General features: G+C 43.2%; 1 protein-coding gene across 39 annotated transcripts in view; it reads left to right on the forward strand.

The window, feature by feature from the left end:
- The window catches only part of FOXP1 (forkhead box P1), a 721,956-nt gene that overhangs the window by 399,659 nt on the left and 305,657 nt on the right, over window positions 1–16,640 (forward strand). For 9 of the 39 annotated variants that reach the window (XM_086366736.1, XM_086366764.1, XM_086366772.1 and 6 more), the window contains one exon: window positions 16,487–16,584. The exons of the other annotated variants lie outside the window; for them this stretch is intronic. The gene's annotated coding sequence lies outside the window, so the exon portion shown is untranslated. The remainder of the gene's footprint in view (window positions 1–16,486; window positions 16,585–16,640) is intronic. 39 annotated transcript variants of the gene reach the window in all.

A 16,640-nucleotide genomic window follows, 5' to 3' on the forward strand; every position in this document is an offset into this window, starting at 1 on the left:
TATGTTTGCTGATTTTTCAGGCTTGCTAATTTGTGCTGTGTCTACCCATCATTTGTGCAAATTAGCAAGGTTTAACTAGAAATGAAAATGTCAAAGTTATTATATTATTTAAAATTAAAGAATAATTAGACTGGAGGAAAACAGGCTGAAAGAATACTCCAAGCTATGTTAAAGGTGGGAAAAGACATGGGGAAAATGCAGAAAGAATAAGTGTGAGAGGATGGGGGACCACTTGTCCTACTTCCAGGGACCTGGACTTATGATCACACCACATGGAGCTCCAGGGACATGGAGTGGACTCAGAGCCCTCACATATACCATCAGCGTAGGCCAATAGCGTTTTCTAACAGGTCTATAAAATACATTAATTGTTTACAAACTGGTTGGCGAAATATTTTACCAGGTACTTTGGGATATTCTGCAGAGACTCTTAGCTGGTATTCCAGAATTGTGCTCTTTTTGTTTCCAGTGTTCCTTGGGGGCATCTGAGCATCTGATCCTATCAGATGGAAGCCAGGAAAAGGAAAGTGTCGGTAGAGGGTGTGTGAAAGGTGATGGGGATTTATTTTTCCAACTGGCAGGGTTGCAGACTCTTAAGTTTACACATGTAGTAGTAAAAATCAGCTGTTGCTTCTTGGGATTTATATTCACCCAGCTGATCAAAGGCCTGTGTACAGGCAGATAACTTGCAGCATTGTTGTGAGAGCAAAAGCAACGGAATTCCCTCAGTGTTTGACAGGAGATAAAGAGTCTATGGTCTGTGCATGGGGTGAGGATGGGAAATACACCGGGACTGTGCTCTGCAGCTAGCAAAAAAGGATGCAGACCCGTATGTGCTCATGTGGAAATATCTCTAAAATATCTTAAGTGACTTGAGGGTAAATATGCTAGTCTTTGGGTAGAGGGCAGAAAAAAGATATACACACAGAATGCTACTATTGTGTCTATATAGAATATTTTTGGAAGAGAGAGACAAGACATTGGTAACACTGGTTGTCTTTGGGAAGGGAGATTGGTGGTTGGCACGGATGGAATTTATAGTCCCTGTTTACCCTGTTTGTGCTATTTGATTACACACGTGTGAGGTGATGCCCTTTTGAACAGAGTTGTTCCAGGATGCCAAAGTGTTACTACCTAAAGGGCAGCAGGCCCTGCGAGAAAGGATCAGATACTGGGTTTTGATGATATTTTTTTAAATCTTTGCTTTTAGTAAATGTGAAAATCAGGTGTGATTGCTGATTGATTTCAAAACCTAGTGATAAGGAACCGTTGATTCAGCCCAAATCAACCACGTCCTCACTCTGGATTCCCAGCTCTGCATGGTTTGTCACATGTATAATGCTTGTTTGTGTTATCGACTTCTACTATTTAAGTATCTTATAGAATAGTTGTTTTTTTTTTTTTAAAGTTGCATGTTGCTAAGATGCTGCCTATCCATACAGACTTAAGCAAAATGAGACTGTATTTGACACCATAACTGAATAGACCTGTTGAGGCTCAATCTAAGCCCTAAAGCCTCATCTTTATATTTCTCATGTCTCCCCTCCGCTTTCTTCTGAATTGACCCCATTTGTTAATGGGACTCCCCTTCCTGGGAGGTGAGTACCCCCCTGTAGCTCCGTCCTTGCAACCTCTCAGCTCCCAGGGCAGCAGGGAAGGTCTCTCTGGGTGTCTGCTGCTGCTGCCAAGTCGCTTCAGTCGTGTCCGACTCTGTGCGACCCCAGAGATGGCCCCCCCTAACCCTAACCCTCAGGCATTTGTTCTCAAGCCTTCTTGTGGTTCCAGTGCTTCTGTGGGGGTGGGGATGGGGATGGAGGTTGGGCGGGGATGGGGATGGGGGTTGGGTGAGGGTGGGGATGGGGGCTGGGGATATTGCAGGTTGATTTGCTTTTGGCAGTTTGGTTGAAACTGATCAATACCAAGCTCCTCCTCTATTCCTGATTCTTTCGGCCTGGAGACACTAAGATGAATAAAATTCTTGCACAGGTTTTGGGGAGTTTACACCCTGTTAGGGAAGGTACAGAAGCTCATGTGGGAACCCTTTCTGATGTGAAATGCTAGACTCAAAGGAATTCTGAGGCGGGCTCATCTCTGCCTGGGAATATTGGTGAGAGACTAGTGAATGAGGTGACCCTGACATGAAGCCTTCTGTGGGAAGAAGTTTTGCGTGCAGACAGGTCCGAGAACGAGGCTGAAGGCATTCCAGTATAAGATGCCAGAGAGCAGACAGTTCTAACTTTCATCAAGTTCTGCTTGTCAGGCTTCAGAATGGCCAGTGCACCGTCTTCTTGTCATCTTGAGGCCACCCTCACCAACCTGCATCAGACCTTCCATAGTAAGCACTCATCCTTAGAATATTGCAACATTTTATTTCTTTGCCCTCATTTGGCAGAGACATTTCTTACTCTGGGTGTTACTTACTTCTGTCTTTTCCCCAGATCCCTTTTTTCGCTTATTGTCTTGGCCACACAATTAGTGCCCTATTGTCAAGCAGTAGTTCCCCGTCTAGCAAACGGTTTGCATTTCAAGGACAGACTTTGTCATCAGAAACTTTGTTCCCAGCTACTGCAGTCATACAGGCAGTGTCGGGCTTCCTTCAAGGAAGGCTGAAGGGCTGTGGATTCAGCAGGAAAATATCAGCCAACTTTTGTGCTAGGAAACACAGTGCAGTAGTCTTGAACCTTACAAAGGCAAGGAGATCAGAGGAGAGAGGAAAGCAATGTGATTTGTGGCCAACGTAGTCAGGAGGAAGGGAGATGGCCTGAGCATGTATCAAATCAATAGGGTCAAATTTTGTTACGATGGTTTGAGGGTCAGGCACTTGGGGTGAGCCAGGTGTGCATGAAGGAAGATCATGGCAAGTGGGAAGCAAAGCATCATTTGATGGTTGGTCCTCCCGGTGCATCCCAGCACCTCATGGCAGATAATTCTGGGATCTGAGCTTGAGCACAGCTCAGTCTTGGACCTGAGTGGATTCTCTCTTGTCCTTCTCACAGACCTGAATCTGGCCATTCTTAGGGGGATCACATAAGTCCAGAAGGATGTGCACCTCACCATCTCTGTTTCTTCTACAGCAGAGGGGATCAAATACCACATGCACGCCTGCTAAGTTGCATCAGTCGTGTGCGACTCTGCGACCCTATGGACAGCAACCTACCAGGCTCCTCTGTTCCTGGGATTCTCCAGGCAAGAACACTGGAGTGGGTTGCCATGTCCTTCTCCAATACATGCATGCATGCTAAGTCACTTCAGTCGTGCCCAACTCTGTGCGACCCTAAGGACCACAGAGGGAGGCAAATCTGTACCCATGGGTGTGTGGCTTTCCATTAGTCTTCATCTGTATTGGGTTCTAATTTGTATTTAGTGAGAATGGAGGAGACTCTGCAGGGCCGAGGAGCCGAGCAAGTTCCTTTCTGCAGGTACTACATCTGCCAAACCAAGGAAACCATGGCCATGAAGCAGTTGGCTCCACATTCAGAAGTAAACTAGAACTGAGCCCTTCCTCAGCAGTCTGGGAAATGACACCCTTTAAAGGGTATCAGCCTGAAAGTTGGGAAGACTGTCCTCCATTGATGCCAAACCCTAGATACAAAATGCACCAAGATAAGCCCTTTAATAATGGACAGAGTTCTTCACCTCAGAGAGTTGTCAGAAGCTGACAGTGTAAGTGTCTTCTCTTTGGTATAGCACTTGAGTGCAGCTTATTAAGATCAGAGGGTTTGTTGATCAGTGGGAATGAAGGATGTAGGGGGAGTTTCTGGTTTTGAAGGGGAACAAGGCATGAACACCTGTGTGAGAGAATGAAACGGGTGGTGGGCATTAATGTGGAACACAGACATGGTAACTGCCAGGTCTTCTCTGCTGTTCCTCAGGACTCTCATTGCTGCTTGTCCCCCCGCCCCCCACCCCACCCCCACCTTGCATATTGTGAGAGCCCTGGAGTCGAGGACCAGATTGGTTTTTGTTTGCAGCTGTCGGATGCAGTCTTTTTACTTAGCTCATGTAGACAGTGTGGTTCATTCACCCATGATGCTGAGGTAGGAGCAAATTATGCATATTATTTTTCACTGTTACATAAATTTTCCCCTGTGATATATTTGTCAAGGTTTTTATTCTTCACTGTCATAATTGGGAGACTCTATTGCACAAAAAAAAACCCCATTATTCACTGTGTATAGAATGTTGTCTGATACAGTACCGCCTTGTTCAGGGGTTATTTTGGGGGTGTATTCCTTATCTTAAAGTCACTCTAAAATCCCAGTGGGTAGAAAACTTGTCTTTTAAGAATCTTTTGATTCCTGATCTAGAATATATAATAGGTGCTTTATAACTGATGATTTCCCCAGTGAGACTCCTAGGCTTCCTTGAGTACAAGAACGATGTGTTAGATGTATTCATCTCCCTTGTCCAGGTCCCACACATAGTAGGCCTTGTCTTAGAGGCAGAAAGAACCCTTAGGAACTGCAGTGTTAATGAGGCAGACACCTAGTAAGACGATGCTCCTGTAACGATGCCTGGCTTTGGACTTAAGCCCAGTGAAAGCACATTAATGGATATGAGTTTTTCTCTGTATGGGTTTTCCTCTTTGTCTCCTTTCTATTTTTTGGTCCATGAGCAGGCTCTCTGTCTCTGTGGGGAAGCCGCACAGCTTCAGTGAGTATAAATGTTACAGCCGCACGTGGAACATAGCCGCAGAGATAATCACATGTACCAGTAATCTGTCAGTAGATTCTATTACATGTGTGGGTCTTTTATCAAAGGAATTAAGTTTTCTTGATATGTTAGAAAATAGTACTTTTTTGGCCATCTCTGGAATGGATGAATTGATGTTTTGGGTACCTATCTAGATTGACAGCTTGCTTCCCCCCCCCCCCCCCCCCCCGCTCTAAATTTTGGTAATTCTGGATTTGAGTATATTCTTTCTTAAGTTGCATTTTTAAGTGATCACACTTTATTTGTGGACAGTAATTCTTTCTTTTTCCTAAAAAAGAAGTCAACCATATCCTTGCACTTTTTTTTTTCAAAAAATCTGTCTTTGAGAAGCGCTCATCTGTTTTTTTTCTTTCTTTCTCTTTCTCATTCCCCTACATTTGTATTTGTCGAGAAAGATCCTCAGATGCATTTCTGTTTGAAGAAAGTATTCCGTAAATAGATGGGTGCAATAGAATTACCACTTTATGTCTTGAATTTGGGAGAATATTACTTGCCTCTTGTCACCTTTAAAACTCCCAGAAAAAGTTGAAGATGAAATGTGACAATCAGGGGAAAGTTATTGGCCAGTTCAGCAATACGCCCAGACCCTCTGATCTGGGCTTCCCTGTTCTGTGAGAAAACAAAGATCCAACCAGTCACAACACACTGGGCCCCATCCCTGCTAAGACCAGGTACCAAGATAAAGCTCTCCTCCTCCTTCACTGTTCAGATGGAATTTCCATTCATTGAAAGCATACATCCTTTGCATGATATTTTACTCTCGTTTCCCCTCTGGGGGTAAACCTTTACTTGGCGCCTTCCCTCTTCTGAGGTACGATTGACTTTTTAGGGCAGGTGACAGTTTGGGGGGTGATTATTCCACTCCTCCATTCCTGTGGCTCCAGCAACTGCCAAGTCCCAGTGCCACTTTGATTAAAAAAAACATCCAGAGCTGCTCGCCTCTGTTGCCTCTGTCTGCCTTGTCTTAGAGGCACATCATTTTTGCACATCAGTATTAACAATTCAAACATCCTGAAATGCTAATAGCACTAGTAAGCTTTTAATTCCATGGAATTTATTGCTTGCTGTATTTCTATGAATTTATAACGCTTTGATTCTTAAGAGCCCCATTTAATCAGTTTTGCCTGGCACCGAACATAATAAACAACTTGCCGGTGAAAAAGTGCCACTTGGGGGAGGCTGCTAACAAGGAAGTTAAATGCCTCTGCCACTAGCAGTCTCTTCGCTGTATTTTTCATGAGCTGTAATGTACTTTGCTGGCTTCTGAGCGGTGGTTAAACGCTGGGACAAACGCATCCCCACTCTCACACTTAGAAGCTCAGACTTCGCTGGGTGTCATTGCAGAAAGCCCAGAAGAAAAGCCATGCTTTTAGCCTTATTTTTCCTTTCTCCTCTAGCTTAATGGTTTTCTAATACTTTTTCATTATCTTTACCTTAATCTCTTGGCATATGATTTATGGACAGGAATGGTGAGGGATATCAGTGGGCAAAAACAATCATTAGAGGCTGTTAAGGAACATTTATTGTTTATTTGGCTGCCTGTCTATAAAAGTACACATGATGGCCCTAATAGCAAAATATCAAATTATCAAGTGCTTTAAAGCAGAAAATGTCATTTGTTTCTCAAAACTGCACCAACTTTATATAATTGCCCTTTTAATTATCCCTAGTGGCCCATGAAATTTGCAAAATAGAGCATCAAAGGTTTGATTTACTTACATGTTGCACTTTGGTGGGATTCTTAATGAATATTGTTTAGTACTAATGCTGGGATGAAATTTGTAAATGTTTATAGTGAGGGACTTAGAAGCGGGTGGGAGCCTAGTCGTGAGACCGAATCAACTGAGTTCCCCATAGGATGAACTGTATGGCCACATTTTTGGACCTGCTTTTTGAAAATTTCTTCTTAGAGTGGAATTTTATTTCTAATCCAGGTCAAACGAACATGCATTAAGTTCAGTTTTGCCCTTTCGTTTTTTCCCTGCCCCATTAAGTGATGATCTCATTGTTACTTTCGTAGGGCCTTGGAGGGGTCCTTTCTTTGTTTCCTGGAAATCTTGAATCGGGATCAGTTGTTTCTTCAGAAATGGCAGTCTATAAGATGATGTTCAGAACTGGATCTCTAAAAGCTCATCTTTTGGAGAAGATTTTTGCAGTTGTAGATCTGCGAGCTGATTTCTGACTGAGATTTGGAGCCCGGAGTCCACGCTGAGTTTGAGGCCTCTTGGGATTATTTTATCTTCTTTCTTGGAGTATGTGTGCACTGTCATGTTCCAATAAATGAAGCAAACAAACCACGCTGAGTAGCTGTGCGCCCAGCAGGGGTCTGCCTGGATGGCAGCTCTGCAGCGTACATATCCACCTCTCCGCGTTCGGTCACCTGCCCAGATTTTTGTCTTCAGTCTGCAGACATGAAACACAGGGCTACATCTTGGGTAATAAGAGAAGTAGTGATAGAGGACAGTGATAGGGAGACCCTGGGATTTGATTGCAGGCTGGTTCTCTGGGCTCAGGAAGCTCTCTCAGCTCTCAATGATAGAGATATTAAATAATCCTGGTGGCAAGGTAGACACCTGTGGAGTGTCACTCGTTAGGCGTCCCCAGGTTGACAGCACACCAGTGATAACCACCCGATGGGTGTGGCTGCCTCCTCGCATCTCCCTGGCCTGTTGATGAGCATGTCACAGGGACAGGATCAGGAGACTAACAGAAGTCTACAAGATTACATCTCTTATTTCCCCTTTATCCACCTGACCTGTCACTCGGTCGGAGGGGCTGGCATGGCGAGTCTCCAGCAAACTCTGTTGGTTGTTGCCTGGTAACTTGTTCCTCTCAGAGTGCTGGCTAAAAGATGTGTCCTCTCCATATCTGCCTGGCATGGAGGGGAAGAAGAGCAGTTTTAATTACTTGGCTCATCGTTTTTGAGGGGTGCTTCCTGACCCTTCCCCACCTCTCCCAGGCTTCTGGGGCTTTCCCAGTCCTTCGGAATCTCTGAAATAGTGTTTGTAGATTTCCAAGCGCCTCGGGGGTACTTAGTCTTAAGTCCCTGTGATGTGACTGTACCAGCTTTTCAAATTACTTTCTGCCTCCTTCATCTAACTGATGGCAATTTAGAAGCTGAAATAATTTCAGATTTATTACATTGCAGGCATTTCTCAACAATCCGTCAGTCCCATCTACCAGAAGTAGTCCTCTCTGCCTGCTTCGACGTCTTTTGTCTTCACAGTGGCATCCCCGCCCGTACCCATTGTCTCTTTTGCAAATTGTGCCTCTATTATTGCTTTTAGCTGCACGACCTTGTCCTTCCTTCTATAATAGTTGTTGTGTTCTGTCCTCCACATCAGCCAAGTGATTTGTACATCTGATGTTTCCATCTGCATATGCAGTTCTGTGTGCAGTCACCTTGCAGCCCGCTTTGGGCAGACTTCTGTGTCTTTCTGTTGCAGATGGTCCCAGAGCAGCTAGATGTTGGTCTGTTCCCTTTGGTTTTCCTTCTGGTTTCTCTTCATCTGAATCTACTGTACATCCCTTAGCTGTGTGTTTAGTCACTCAGTCATGTCTGACTCTTTGCGACCCCATGGGCTGGAGCCCACCAGGCTCCTCTTGTCCATGGGGATCCTCCAGGCAAAAATACCAGAGTGGGTTGCCATGACTTTCTCCAGGGGATCTTCCCAACCCAGGGATCAAACCCAGGTTTTCCACATTGCAGGCGGATTATTTGCCATCTGAGCCAGAGGGAAGCCCGTACATTCCTTTAAATGTTTCTAATATTGTGTCTCTTTCACACACATGTTTGAAAGTAGGATCTCTTTGAAAGAAAGAAAACCTGGACTACTTTTATTGCTCCAAGGCCCGTGATGTACATGTACATAATGCAAATACAGATTCAGGATATTTCCCTTATCTTTTTAACGTTTACATTAAGTAAGTTAATGTTTGCACATGCACACAACATATAATGCATATGATATAATAGGGGGACTCACATGATTTATCCGAAGTACTACTTATGATGTGTTCAGATGATATGATCCAGTCAGGGTGCTGAAGATTAGATTTCTTTGATGAAGGATTGGATTCCATCCTGTCTTGGTGTCTCTGTCACTGGAGGTTAAATCTCATTTGGAGAGAACATTAAAAGCCCAAATTTGTGACCGTTTGCGCATGTGAGTCACAGACTAGCTGACTTCCTTACCTTTTCTCACGATTTTCACCATTTCAGGCACCTTAAATGCTACTTCCTTCCTTCCTTCCCTGTGTTTCTGCCTCTGTCTATCGTTGCAGGTCTAATAAATTCTTCCCTGTTGTGAAAATGAACCACCCTGTGGTAGATTTCACAGCTAGCAGTGTCCCCCTTACTTGGTGCCTTGTTTTGGTCTAGGTGCCATCAGAGTCATTCCTTCCATCTCCACGGCCTCAACTTTGGTCCCCTCACCTGTTTCCTGAGGTGTGCATTCAACGATTGTGATACTCAGGGTGTGACCTTTGCTTTTCACTCCCTTCTTCCTCCGTGATTCTGATGAGGTTTTATCCTCACATGTTTGGCACTTTGTTCTCCATTTCCTTCGTTCTTTATCAGTTTTTTTTTTTTTTTTTCTGGACTAAGCCCAGCAGTGCATGTGCTCATGCTTGTTGGTATAAATCATTATTGTGCCGTGAACAAACTCACAGGTCACTGGGACAAGAGCTAGCCTGCCAGCCCCAGTCTGCTACTTTTCTGCTACGTTGCATGTTTTCTCTCCTCTGCCTCTTTGAGAGATACAGGGACAGACAGACAGGTTACTTGCCAAGTCACCTAGTGTCTTAAGTTTTTGATTCACATTTGGCTATTTCCTCCTAGAGGAAATCCTTTTCGTTGACTCTTGGGACTGCAGCTGAGTTAATGGATGAGTAAGTATAAGCAGAGGGTGCTGCCTATGTTATAATAGATTTGGCTCCAGTGTTACTCCCAACGGTTTTCTGGAGCTCAGAGCCTTTTTTTGTTTTTTTTTTTCCTCTTCAGTTTTCAGGTCTTCTTTGATATCAGGGAGGTGAAATATCCCTTCAGAATCTTTCTTATTTCCTGGACTTTGTCTCCCAGCCAATTTTTCTTCTGTTGTGGCAGGTCCCTAGCACAGCCCTAACACAGTTCTCTATAAACGTGGCTGATCACATTGCTTTTGAACAAAATTATGGTGGTGGTGGTTAGACCAAAGAGAAGCAGTCCAGAAACTTCTTGAGAGAGAAAAGAAAGCAGAATTTTTCTCCTCTTCCTCTGTTTCCTTGCCCACTTTTGGATTCCTGGAGTTGGAGCTGATGCCTCACCGAGTAGGGCGGGTCTTGCCTGAAGCTTATGGAGGAGCTTCTGGATGTAGAATTGGTGAGGTGTGGAGTTTCTGAATCGGACGAGCCGGCTCTGCGTCCTCGCTCAGCACGTTTCATTGTGTCATTCTGTGCAAGCTAGACCTCTGTGCTCTTTTCTTTCCGTATCTGTAAAATAGGGAAAACTACCCATTTTTTGAAAGATGCTATGCAAATAAAATGCAGTAACGAACGTAAAAGCAGTAGATCAGAACCCAGTGCATGAAATGGCACAGTTATTTTTGATCTTGTTTAGAGTACCTAATAAAATCAGTTGCGTTGTTCTGTAATCCAACTGAAGAAAAGCGTTGTTAACTGTTTACCAGACAGTTTTGTGCTTAGAAATCCAGAGTTAGAAGGCTGAGGACGAGAACACTGGAACCTCCTTGCCCTTCTAATACATTGTTGAGCAAAGCAGCTGAAGAGCAATGAGGGAAGGGTGCCAAAGCAATTAGAGAACCCAATCAGATCCTCTCCAAGTGGCAGTGTTTTCAGAGCATTAGAATGTAAGGTTTGAGCTGATTTCTCTGAAAGGCCCTTCATACCTCTCCATTCCAGATGTGAAAATTTGGGGAATCTTGCATTTCTCATCCTCATTGGACTGCATTCTGGAATTACAGCTTTTATATTTGTTGGTGCTTTACTGTCAAATACTCCATGAATCTTCTGAATTAATGTGTTTTGGAAAACATCACTTACGCTTGCTTTCCTATCACACAGTAGTCTCTTTTCTCTAGAAATCATTCCAGGGCAGTTCTCCGGGACTGTTGGGTGCCCATGGTAAGATGACAGGTGTGGGTGGCTTGACAAAAATTACATTGAAGATTAAATTGTTTATTGGGTAGAGATGCCCCAATGGTTTTTCCTCTTAAAAACCATTGACTGGACTTAACTCACACTCATATGAAAGTGTTAAGTCACAAAAAGATTTTTTTTCTAGAGAGATGCCTTTTCAAACTCTGGGTTTCCTTTGAGTGTGCTCTAGCTGCTGTTCTAAAACAGTGTTGCAGTGGAGCTTTGAAAAGGAGCTAAATCTCCACCAAGGAGTAGCTGGTGTGTGACTAGCAGCTGGGTGAATGGAGCAGTTTTATGAAGAAACATAGGCAACTGTAACTTTTTTTTTTTTAAGTGGGTGAATTTATTTATTTATTTGTTTGTTTTCAATGTATACTTTAAATTTTTTTTTTTTAACTTGGCTACACAGCATGTGGACTCTTAATTCCCTGACCAGGGGTCGAATTTGTACCCTCAGTTTTGGAAGTGCAGAGTCTTAACCTTTGGACGACGGAAGCCCCAACTGTTACCTTTTCAAACAATTTCCCTAACTCTTCCAGAGTAGGTTAGGTTCCCCAATTACATGTTTATATAGCATCCTGTATTTTCCTCTAGCACTTACAATTATATGTGATTCTTTTAAAAGCTATTAGTATGTTACTATCTCCAAAGATGGCTGATTCCACAAGAGTCAGGAACCGTATTTACTTCTGTATGTCTAGCACATCACGTAGGATCTGGCCCATGGTGGGGCTTGATGTATTGAGTAAGAGAGCAAACGTTTTTATTCTTTACTTACTGGGAATTTTCCATGACTGGCTATGTTGCAATTAGGATTGAATGTGGGTGCACAGAACAAAAACCTAACTATAGTGACTTAATCCAGGGGTTGGCAAACCTTTTTTGTAAAGAGCCCGACAGCAAATATTGTAGCTTTTGCAGCTTCTTCAGTCTCTGCCACAACTGTCCAGTTCTGCTGCATGAAAGTGGCCATAGATAATGCTTCACTCAGCAGTGGTGACTGTGTGACAATAAAACTTGAGTCAGTCAGGCTCCACATTTGGCCCACAGGCCACAGTTGGTTGTCCCCTGCTTAATCAATCGGAGTACTGGTTGGTGGTGAATTTTGTTTAACACAACAAGTCTAGAAGTCTCGAAGTAGGCCCTCCATGACTGGAGTCCCTGTGTCAGGGGGTCCTCCAAACCTCGACTGCTTCTTGCTTGTCAGCCCCCGTCATCTTTAGCCTAGCACTTCTATTCTCAGCGTCATGAGGTGGCTGCTTAGACATCCAGGATGTGTTTCCAGGCACGAAAGTGCAAAGGACAAAGACATCCCTTCTCTCCAGATTGTGCTTTTTTGTAAAATGGAATAGATCTTCCTGGATTTGTCTTCTTTGGAAGACATGCCCTTTCTTATATGTCATTGGCCAGGACTGTGTTGCTTGCCTATTTCCAGTGACATGAGAGCATAAAACTGCAGGTATTTTAATTGAGCACATTGCTGCCCAAACAAAGTTGGGATGCTGGTGCTAGAAGAAAGAGGGTGAGTGAAGTTTGTATAAGCAGCTAGCGAGGTCCACTGGGTATGGGTTTGAAACTGCCTCTCCTTACCCCATCTCCAACCGTCCTTCCCAACTTCATTCTATTCAGGGTTAATTATGTGGTCGCTTCTTGGCCTTTTGGCTAAGATCAAGTGCAGGGTTAATTATGTTATGGATTAAGCATAAGAAGTTCTGGTTAAACGCCTGTTTGGTAGTTTCAAATCTCAGCTCTTCTACTCTGTCCCTCTGACCTTGGTCTCAGGTTTTCTCAACTTTAAAAAGAATAACAAGAGTAGGGCCAACCATAGAGTTGGGAGAAGCCTGAGAAGGTATGTGAAGCATTTAGCCCTGAACCAGCTCATAATATACACCCAATAAACAGTGGCTGTCATCATTAGGACTAATATGAGTGTACAAAAGAGGATTTATCACCACCTACCCTTTATAACACAGATACGTTTATTAAAATACAGGAGACCATTAAAGAGTGATAAATATAAGCTTTCCAACTAATATAAAAGTATGAGGAAGGCCTGGGTAGCTCTCTCCATGATCATAGGCATTTCAGAAGATTGGGAGCTTTTCAAAACAAGCCCCAGCCTGATTAGGCAGCAAAGTTTGTAATAAACAACAATAAAACCCCAACTCACCAAGTTCTAACTATGGTTACCCTTGCCCACCAGCTATTGAAATTCCCAGCTTTCAGGATATTTCATAGACTAGGTTCTTTGCTTTATCTCAGTTTTTAAACATATGTAAGTCCCCCTGGGCTGGTATTCCACCAAACAGGAAGTCTGACTCTGTCCAAGACTGAGTTCCCTCTGCTGTGTGTACACAGAAGCAAACTCCAGGCTTTATCTGCCTTCACCCTGACCTACTCTTCCCACAGTGGTTTGGATGAGGTGTTCCGGAGAGCAAGGCAGGTGGAAAATGCTGATCTCGAATGCTCCTTGCTGAACTCTTCCTGATTTTAAAGGACTCTCTTTGGGTGTTTGCTTAGCTCTTTCAACCACTGTGTGACCAGTCCTTCCCAGGTACACTGTGCAGGGTCTGTGTTTTCTTTCCAAAGTCTAGCCCTTTTGTAAAGGGAGTCCCGAGACCATCCAAAAGCTCCAGCCTGAGGCTCATTAACCAGGTACCTTTGTAGTGACTCAAGATGTCCCAGGTCACCTCATGAAAGCAAGAACCTTACTGAGAAAAACACTCAGGAGGTTTAGTTCTAAAACCTGTCACAATACTACAGTAATCACCCAAGTGTCATTTTTAAAAAGCAAAAGCCAAGCCTCAAATGATCAGAGCCCCAGCGGAAATCTCTTCTCCAAATCCATTACACAGGAGATGAGCTGGGTAAATACCAGGGACTCTCCCATTTAGACTCTGACCCTCACTCAGCAAGGGGAGTGATTTGTTTCCCACGTTGGTTCTGTGCCCACCTTTTTGCGAACCTTTTAATTTAAAAGAGACAGTGATTAATGATGCTTTTGATCCACTGACTTTTTTTTTCTTTTAAAGGGCACCCTCTTTCTCTAATACATAAATTTGATGTTGGAAGTATACCATGAGTATAAAAATTATATTGCTTATTTATTTCTCTCTCCCACACCACAGCTTTGACAGTCAAGGTGCAGCCTGGGTTCATAGCTTTCTTAGAGTCTTGGCATTCTATGTCTGATATGTAGTAGACATCTGACAAATATTTGTTGAGTGAACAAATAGAAGAATGAGATAATAAATGTTAGTTACCCATCAAGATGTGTGCAAGGGCAGTTTCAAAAGTATATTTCCAGGTAATGTGTGTATGTGTGTCTTCTTACTGAGAAATGATGAATATTCTGTAGTCAATGCTAATGGGCTTTGTTTTGAACCCGTGATGATCCAGATGAAAGTAGTTCACAGCATCTTTGTGCCTGCCTCCCCTTGGTAACTACAGTGGTCTTTCTTGCCTGGGCTGAATATCGGGCCAAGAGACATAGTTATTTTGAAGTCTGTGAATATTTTTATAGTCGTCGTAGATGAGTTCTCAGAAACACAGCTTTAGTCTACAGAGCATGATAATCTGTCTTGCTAGTCTGTGTTTCTTGTACTGTGGGTATGTAGATGTTGATACCTAAGGAGTGGAAAAAAATATCCTGTCAATCATAGCATCATACCAAACCTTAGCAACTGTAGATTTTGTTGTATTACTTGGGTCCATTTCTTTCAGAAGGAAAAATCTTTTTCCTGGGTTTCAGCCTTTTGCTCAATTTGATGTTTTCCTACTTAAATGTGTGAAACTATAAGAATTGGTCTTAGTTGCAAATTGCAGAACTGGAAGCTAAAGTTGGAAAAAAAATAACCTAAGGTTTTCTTTTGATAGTGTGTTTTATATTGTGTTGAAACTTGGTGATAATTTATAAAAAGTAGCATTATTTATATAGATTTATTAAGTATAGGATACAGAATCAACTGAATTGCGCGTTTTGAGTCATAAGGTTTTTCACAAGGGCCCTACATTACTTTAAAAGGTGTAAATGATACGTTGTGTAACACCCGTCTTATCTTGAACTGTATTATCAGGGGCTCTTTCTGTTTTACCTTAATGTGCTCAGGGAACTCCTGCTTAGTCTAAAAAGATAGCCAAAAGAAAGAAATGCAGTTAATGGTTTAACACATTCCAAACTTTATAAGCAATTTGCACTTAGATGGTGTAGAGTTGAAACCTCATGATTACAGAGAGGTAATATATCTAAATTCTAATTCAGGTTTTACCTCACCTTTCCGGTTATCTCTGCTGTTTAATAGATAGGAAAGTGGACGACTGCTGGCCCCGGATCCTTTTCAAGGTCCTCTCGGACCTCTGGCAGTTTGACGGCCACCTGAAAATGGTGACGTTGCTGCACCTCCAGCGCGCCATCTCCAGTGTGCTTCATCTGCCCATTTCACTCGTTCTCTGTGATCGGTTTCTGCCCTGGGTGGGGCAGATCTCATTTTAAATTTAATGAGACCCAGTGAATCTAACCTGTGTCACCTTCCTATATTGTAGGTGCATTCTTGCTTATATTTTCAGCGTGGGAAAAATGAAAATCAACTGAATTGTACATTTGAGGCTTGAGACTTTTTTCATTTTTTGTAACCACCCATACAGGTCATACCCAAAACCAGGGTCACCTTTTTAATGACTGTTGCCTTGTTGTGGTTTAGTTGTTCAGTTGTGTCCGATTCTTTTGCAACTGCATAGACTGTCGCCTTCCAGGCTCCTCTGTCCATGGGATTTCCCAGGCAAGAATTCTGGAGTGGGATGTCATTTCCTTCTCCAGGGGATCTTCCCCATCCAGGGATGGAACCCATGCCGCCTGCACTAGCAGGCAGATTCTTTACCAGTGAGCCACCTGGGGAATCCCTTTCTTACTATTTATTTTCTGTTGAGTTTCAATCTTATTTTCACCCTAAATCGTGAGTTAAAAATATAGTCCAAATATGATGCAGAAATAACTAAGTTAACTTTGCACTCAGTATTTAGTAACATATGAAAGCTTAGTGAACTTCTATCCCAAAGGGTAAAACACAGACATGGAGAGGAATTGACAGAAATTGACCATTATGTTAATATTTTTTGATAAAACAGCCACGAAGCCCTCTGATGAAAACAAGAACAATCAACCTGGCTTGACAGCCCATTCCCTCATTCATCTCTTCCCTTTGACTTGAGTTTTAGAAAATATCCGTGGCTAGTCCCCTGCTGTCCCTTCCTCACCTTGTCCTCCACCTTCCCTCCCTAACGGGGTAGCTTCTGGAGCCTCTAGCAGGGCTCTCCCCGCCACAGCCCCCACGTTTGCTTTCTTGGGAAGCGGACAGTGTAGGCTCCCTTTTCTTAAAGGACTTGGACATGACTCTCAGGTCAAGTCCTCCTGGGAGACACTGCCCATGGTGTCTGTGGATTCACATGCAGCGCTCAGTGACAAGACGCTGTCTTGTATATAGACATTTTGTTGGTATGTGGCCACTTTTGTTTGACCGTAAACCTATTTGTGTTAGTTTTTCTTACCATGGGCCCCTTCACAAAGCATCTATTCTATCTGCACAAAGTTGGGAGTTGACTGGACTCACCAATGCCAAAGAAGTCACTTTTCTTTCAACAGTTGGATCCTAGAGTTGGAAACAGTCATTTGGGAGCCTGGGACCTGTTCTTCCTCATTCTTGGTAGACAACCATAAGGAAAACCATCGGAAAAAAGCAGGTAACATTTATGGAGCATGTTGCCTGTGCCAGGAGCCATTCTGGATCCATGATGTC

The sequence above is a fragment of the Bos grunniens genome, chromosome 22, assembly GCF_055505025.1.
Source record: "Bos grunniens cultivar Pamir isolate PY7600 chromosome 22, Bosgru_T2T1.0, whole genome shotgun sequence".
Lineage (NCBI taxonomy): Eukaryota > Metazoa > Chordata > Mammalia > Artiodactyla > Bovidae > Bos > Bos grunniens.